We start from the raw sequence: 7,672 nt of genomic DNA on the forward strand, positions 1-7,672 counted from the left end.
AGATTCTGAAGGGGATGTGGACAGAAGGGAACCTTACTACATTGTTCAACCACTTTGGAAAGTAGTATGGAGGTTCCTCAAAAGACTCCACGTAGAGCTCCCCATGATACCCTTATCTCCAATTAATCACTCAAAAACTGGAAATGGCACTGAGGCTCAAGTAGTAGAGCGCTAGCCTTGTGCACAAGGACGCTCAGGGAAAGTGCCCAGGCCTTGAGTTCAAGCCCCACACCGACAAAAGACAAACAAACAAACAAAACCTCCCATAAACTACTAGAATGAAAGGCTCAGTAGACACACCATAATAATATTGGGTAAATTCCATACCTTACCTACAACAATAGAAAGGTTAAAACAAAAGTAATGAAGAAACCTCAGAATTAAATGACAGTGTACACCTTTACAACAAAATAAAATTAACATTAAAGAAATAAATGACACTGTAGACAAAAAATGAACATCTACAGATCAAATGAAAATCTACAGATTATTATACCTACAGCTTCAAAATATATAGTCTTTTAAGCATCACAAGAAACTTTCTCAATAGATAACAAAGCAAACAAGTGTTTTTTTTTAAAACAAATGACACTTACCATCAGCTCACTTATCCCACATACGGAGCTGTATGTATTACAAGGCTCTACTTGAACTGATCATGCAAGCCTTTTCCATAAGAATTATATTTGTTCCTCACATCTATAGAGAAATGTAAATAAGCATATATATTAACCAATTGATTTTAGTGTTTTCAGTAATGATTATGATTTCTTACCTCAGACACACTGAAACATATTTGGACTCACATATATCCATGAAGAGGCAAAAACAGAAAAGGTAGAACCAAATGTTTGTTTAACAGGAAGTCTTTTGCAACAAAAATTGTATTTCTTCATTGTTCAGATTATACTTCTTAAAAGTAAAGGCATGTTTATAGAAATCTCCGTTGCATTTCTTGTGTTCAAAAAGAGATAAGGAAGGAAGAAAAGAAGGAAGGAAGGGAGGACAGATGGAAGGAAGGAAGGAAAGATGTAAGGACAGAAGGAAGGAAGGAAGGAAGGAAGGAAGGAAGGAAGGAAGGAAGGAAAGAAGGAAGGAAGGAAGGAAGGAAGAAGAAATGTAGAGAGGAAGAAAGAAAGATAATAGTCTGATTACATTGCAAGACATAAAAAAAGAAGAAATGCCACTCTTTTGGCAGATAAACTGCAACAGACAACGTATGTCACTATAGAGAGAATAATAATGAGAGAATAATATAAAGTTGAGATGTGAAAAGATAGTGTTTGGTCAGGATCTGAAAGATTTCTTGTTACATGTGAAAGATTCAATGTCATGTGTTAATGTTCTACAGCAAATTACAAAGCTAAACTGCTATTAAAATAAACCAGGATCATCAGTCAAACTCAATTGTCATCCTAAAATTCTGAAGTCTGTGTTCCTTCATGTTATATCATCAGTAAAATACACCTTGTGGAATAGATGGCAATGTCTGTATTTCACCTTGCTCTAAAGGAGGTGGCTGATAATGGCAATTAGCTGATGACAAAATCATGAAACCAAAGTGAAAAACAAATGTCTCTTGAGATCACGGTGGTGGTGGGGGGGGGGGGGGATGGGGAGGGGCCATTCTGCTGGGATTTAGAACTGCTCCCAAGCTACAGATACTCTTATCCTTAGTGTTCTTCGCAATGTCTTGGAAACAATATAAAATCACATTCTTCCAAGATGGTTCCCCAATATTTTTTGGGTTTTTGTGTGTGTAATTTTTTAACCAAAATGAATAATCTGATCATAATTCCCTTCATTATTTACTATTCCTCCATCTCTTCCTACACATTGATTATGAACAGTGACCTGAATAAGAATGACTCAGAGATCGCTGAGTTTATTCTGCTGGGATTTAGGACTGCTCCCAAGATCCATATCCTCTTTTCCTTAGTGTTCTTGGTCATCTACATGGCCATTGTGGTACCGAATGTCAACATGGTGCTTATCATGAACTCCAAGATGCAAACACCTATGTAATTCTTTCTTTCTTTTTTTTTGTCGGTTGTGGGGTCTGAACTCTGGGCCTGGGCGCTGTCCCTCAGCTCTACACCTATAGACTAGTACTCTACCACTTGAGCCTCAGCCCCACTTCCAGCTTTTTCTGCTTATGTGGTGCTGAGGGATCGAACCCAGGGCCTCATGCATGCAAGGCAAACACTACCACAGAGCCACCTTCCCAGCCCCACCTATGTATTTCTTCTTTAGAAACTTGTCCTTTCTGAGTGGCCCTGTGACACAAAGAGGTCTTGAGTGAAAGAGCTCAGAGATGGAGTCCTGAGTAGAAGCCCCAGGACAGACTGAAAACCAAACCAAAACAGCTCTTGTCCTATCTGGAGCTCTGCATTGCTCCCAAAAAGTTAGTCAACTTCTTGAGAAAGAAAATTTCATATAATGAGTGTTTGGCTCAGTTTTTCTTCTTTGCTTTATTTGCCACTGCAGAAGCCTTTCTTCTGTCTGTAATGGCATTTGATCGATTCTCAGCCATATGCTCTCCTCTCCTTTATCATGTCAGCATGTCCCACAAAGTCTGTGTTCAGCTGGTAACTGTGGGTGCATCAATTCTGTAATATATACAAGTTTTGCTCTCACTTTGCATTTCTGTGGGGAACACAGACTGGACCACTTCTTCTGTGATGTCTCCTCCCTGATCGAGATCTCATGTGCTGACACCTTTGTGAATGAGATGGTGCTGTTCATTCTCTCTGCTCTCATCATCATCTCCACCACCACGGTAATCGTGGTGTCTTATGGGTACATCCTCTCCACTGTCTTGAAGATTCCCTCCACCCAAGGAAGGAGAAAGACCTTCTCCACCTTTGGCTTCCACATACCTGTGGTGAGCATCTTCTATGGAATTGCCTTCTTCATGTATGCCCAGCTTGGGGCTCTGTCCTCTCCAGAGCAAAGCAAGATTGTAGATGTCTTCTACACACTTATAATACTAATGCTGAACCCTCTGATCTACAGTCTGAGAAACAGAGATGTGAAAGATGCAGTGAAAAGAATTGTATATGGGAAAGAGTCTTCTCAGTAATATTTATGAAGCCATGATATAGTGGACATATCAAAGATTTGTATATGTTTAATTAAATATTTATTCAGCCATGCAGATAATGTTTTAATAATACAAGTACACACACTCTTACTTTACAATCTTGAAATGCATGAAAATTCATATAGTTTTGTTTTTATGACATGGTAATTATAGTTCCATTTTAACTTTGCCTTGATTAAAAAGTAAACATTACCAGTCGTTAAATATATATGGTGTCCATATAATCATTGAAATAATGTTATCTTTGTGTCTAGAATTGTAGTAGTGGTGAAGAGAATGATAATGGTTATATAGAATGTTTTTAAGTAATTATTTTATGAAATGCTTATTTCATGTTTTTTTCAGGTATTCAGATTCAGATTCTGGAAACTATAATCATTGGAGTTAAACATGCTAGTAAAAATAAAGCCAAAATAGATCATTCAAGAAGTATTTCTTGATGGGAGTGCTGTTGGCTCATGTCTGTAATCCTAGCTACTTAGGAGACTGGGATCTGAGAACCACAGTTCAAAGCCAACCTGGATTGAAAATCTGTGAGACTCTTATTTCCAATTAACTACCAAAAACCTGGAAGTGGAGCTGCAGCTCAAGTGATAGAGCACTAGCATTGAGACAAAAAGCTTAGGAACAGTACCAGAGCTCTCAGTCCAAGCCCCTGGACCAGCACACACACACACACACACACACACACACACACACACACACACACACAGAATTCTTTATATAATAATTTTGATGAATACTCTATAGGTTTTGTTTACCCAACTTCATAACATTTGACTCTGACCTAACTCTACTTTTCTGCTATGGAAGTGTGGATTATTTCTTCATGTGCTCCTACTATTGCGTTTTACTTTGCTTTATATTTGTAGCATAGATTTTCTTGAAGTATCTCACATAATGCTAGATTCATTGTTATAAATTTTTTTCATTTATGATTGTCTAGGAAGGTCTTCATTTCTATTTTAATTTTGAAGAATAACTTTTCTGGACATATCATTCTAGATTAACATTGATTTTAGAGTATCTATTGCCTTGGCTTTTAGGGTATCAGTTGAGAATCTACTGCTCTTTTTATGAGCACACCCGGAAATGTTACATGGCCTTTCTGGCATGTAGTTTTTAATATTCTTTCTTTGTTCTAGATTCTTTATAGTTTAACAGTGCTATACCACGAAGGGGTTAATTTCTGATTCATTTCATTCCACTGTTGTAGTAAAAATCTCCTGTTTCTGGCTCATCTATATTTTCCCCAAGATTTGGGAAATTTTCTGCTATGATTTCACCATAGCCTATAACTGTTCTTATCCTGTTCCAACTGTAACCATGATGATATAATAGTGGCTAATTGCTCTTGTATACTTCATTTATTCTTTCTGTTTTTATTGTGAAAATACTGTACAGAGGGATTACAATTACATGGGCAAGATAATGAGTACATTTCTTATCAAGCATTGTAGCCTCCTCCTTTCTTTCCCCTTCCCATCCCTTCCCATCCTCCCCTTGCCCCCCCACCCAATCCTCCTTGCTCCCCCTCCCCCCCCCCCACCAAAGTTGTAAAGTTCATTTTCGACATAACGACTTGTACATTTCATTGTTGCAATGGGTCCACCTGTATCCCTATTTAAACGATTTGTTTTTCTCCTTCCCCTCCACAAATTATACCGACATGAAATACAGTGAAAGCAGGGGTTATACTGTGGGGAAGGGACATACAAAGCAATGAAGAAATAATATTATAAATATGTTAGAAACAATCACATGAAAGAAAAAAAACATTTGAATACATATCTTAGGGTTCATTTCCTTAACATCACCTTATCTGACCTTTTCTACTTGACTCAGACATATACTAGATATTGCAAATAAGGGAAACCATGGGACCTATGTTTCTTTGAGCCTGGCTTACTTCATTTAATAGAATTTTTTCCAAGTCTTTCCATTTCCTAACAAATGGGGCAATGTCATTCTTTCTGATGAAAGCATAGAATTCCATTGTGTATATATGCCACATTTTCTTGATCCATTCATCTACTGAGGGGCATTTGGGTTGGTTCCATATCTTAGCTATAGTAAATAGTGCTGCAATAAACATAGCCGTGCTGGTAGCTTTAGTGTGGTCTTGATTTAAAGCATTTGGATAAATGCTCAAAAGTGGGAATGCTGGGTCATAGGGGAGGATTTATGTGGAGTCTTTTGAGGAACCTCGATACTACTTTCCAAAGTGGTTGAACAAGTTTACACTCCCACCAACAATGCAGTAAGGTTCCCTTCTGTCCACATCCCCTCCAACATCTGTTGTTATTAGAGTTCTTGATTTTAGCCATTCTAACTGGGGTGAGGTGGTATCTCAATGTTGTTTTGATTTGCATTTCTTTTATGGCTAGGGATGTTGAACATTTCTTCATGTGTCTATTGGCCATCCTTCTTTCCTCTTCAGAGAAGTTTCTCTTTACGTCTTTAGCCCACTTATTTATTGGGCATTTTTTCTTTGAGGATTTGTTATTGGGGGATTTAATTTTTTTTGAGTTCCAGGTATATTTTATATATGAGACCCTTGTCCAATGTATGGCTAGTGAAGATCTTCTCCCAATCCATAGGCTTTCTATTGATCTTGCTAGCTATGTCTTTTGTCATGCAAAAACTCTGCAACTTGATGCAATCTTATTTGTCCAATCTTTCTTTGATTTGTTGTATTTCCAGGTCTCTATTAAGAAAATTTCGGCCTGTGCCAAGGAGACCTACAGTTTCTCCAATTCCATCCTGTAATATTTTCAGAGTGTCAGCTTTGACTCCAAGGTCTTTGATCCATTTGGAGTTGATTCTGGTCCAGGGTGATATATAAGGATCTAGCTTTAGTTTTTTACAAGTAGTTAACTAATTTTGCCAGCACCATTTACTGAAGAGGCTGTCTTTCTTCCATTCTATTTTTTTTAGCTCCCTTATTGAAGATTATTTGGCTATAGGTCTGTAGGTTCATTTCTGGGTTTTCAATTCTATTCCATTGGTGCTGAGGTCTGTTCTTGTGCCAGTACCAAGCTGTTTTGTTTACTATGGCTTTGTAGTGGAGTTTGAAATTTGGTATTGATATTCCTCCTGCAGTGTTCTTTCTGTTGAGGATCGTTTTTGCTATTCGGGGTCTTTTATTGTTACATATGAATTGTGGATTGCCTCTTCTATTTTCTTGAAGAATGAGTTTGGAATTTTGATGGGTATCGCATTGAATTTGTAGATAGCCTTGAGAAGTATTGCCATTTTCACGACGTTGATCTTTTCAATCCAGGAGCATGGGAGTTTTTGCTAGTGTTTAAGTTCAGTTTTGATTTCCTTTTTCAAGTTTTTAAAGTTTTCATCATAGAGGTCCTTCACTTCTTTAGTTAAGTTAATTCCTAGGTATTTTATTTTTTGTGAGGCTATTATGAATGCAGATGCCTTCCTAATTTCAGCCACACTTTTCTCATTGTTGGCATAAAGAAAAGCCATTGATTTTGGGGGGTTAATTTTATACCCTGCTACTTTGCCAAAGTTTTGAATCAACTTGAGTAATTTGGGAGGGGAGTCTATGGGATTCTTTAAATACAAGATCATGTCATCTGCAAAGAGGGAGAGTTTTATTTCTTCTTTCCCTATTTGGATCCCCTTTATATTTGCATCTTGTCTTATTGCTGTAGCTAGGCATTCTAATACTAGATTGAAGAGATGTCGAGAGAGGGGACATCCTTGCCTTGTTCCTGAGTTAAGAGGAAGTGGCGTTAGTTTTTCACCATTAAGTATGATGCTGGCTGTAGGTTTGTCATATACAGCCTTTATTGTATTGAGGAATGTTCCATGGATTCCTAATTTTTCCAAGACCTTCATCATAAAGGGGTGCTGGATCTTGTCAAATGCTTTTTCTGCATCTATTGAGATAACCATGTAGTTCTTATCCTTGCTCCTGTTGATGTTATGAATTATATTAATTGATTTGGTATATTGAACCAACTTTGCATCCCTGAAATGAATCCTGTTTGATCTTGGTGTATGATTTTTTGGATGAATTGTTGAAGTCGGTTGACCAAAATTTTGTTGAGAAGATTTGCATCAATGTTCATCAAAAAATGGGTCTATAGTTCTCTTTCTTTGATGAGTCCCTGCCGGGTTTTGGGATGAGACCTATGATGGCTTCATAGAATGTGTTCGGTAGTGAACTTTCTCTTTCAATTTCATTGAAGAGTTGGCGAGTATTTTTGTGCGCTCTGTTTTGAAGACATTGTAGAATTCTGCTGTAAAACCATCTGGTCCTGGACTTTTCTTAGATGGGAGGTCTCTCATTGTTGTTTCTGTTTCAATGCTTGATGGGCCTGTTAAGATGGGTTAACTCATCTTGGTTTAGTTTTGGCATGTCAATATTTGCTAGGAAAAGGTCCATTTCTGCCAAGTTCTCAAACTTGTTAGCATAAAGTTTTGAGAAGTATTCCCTTATAATGTTCTGAATCTTGGTTGTTTCTGTGGTGATGTTTCCATTCTCATCTCTGAGTTTATTTATTTGGGTGTGTTCTCTTTCTGATAAGATTTGCTGAGGGTCAATCA

At 37.5% G+C, this 7,672-nt stretch overlaps 1 pseudogene; it reads left to right on the forward strand.

Moving 5' to 3' along the window:
- The first annotated feature begins 1,842 nt into the window (after positions 1 to 1,842).
- LOC122124329 lies at positions 1,843 to 3,082 on the forward strand (annotated as a pseudogene).
- Positions 3,083 to 7,672: the final 4,590 nt, after the last annotated feature.

This window comes from Dipodomys spectabilis, unplaced genomic scaffold (genome assembly GCF_019054845.1).
Source record: "Dipodomys spectabilis isolate Male_0828 unplaced genomic scaffold, ASM1905484v1 ptg000234l, whole genome shotgun sequence".
NCBI classification, from domain to species: domain Eukaryota; kingdom Metazoa; phylum Chordata; class Mammalia; order Rodentia; family Heteromyidae; genus Dipodomys; species Dipodomys spectabilis.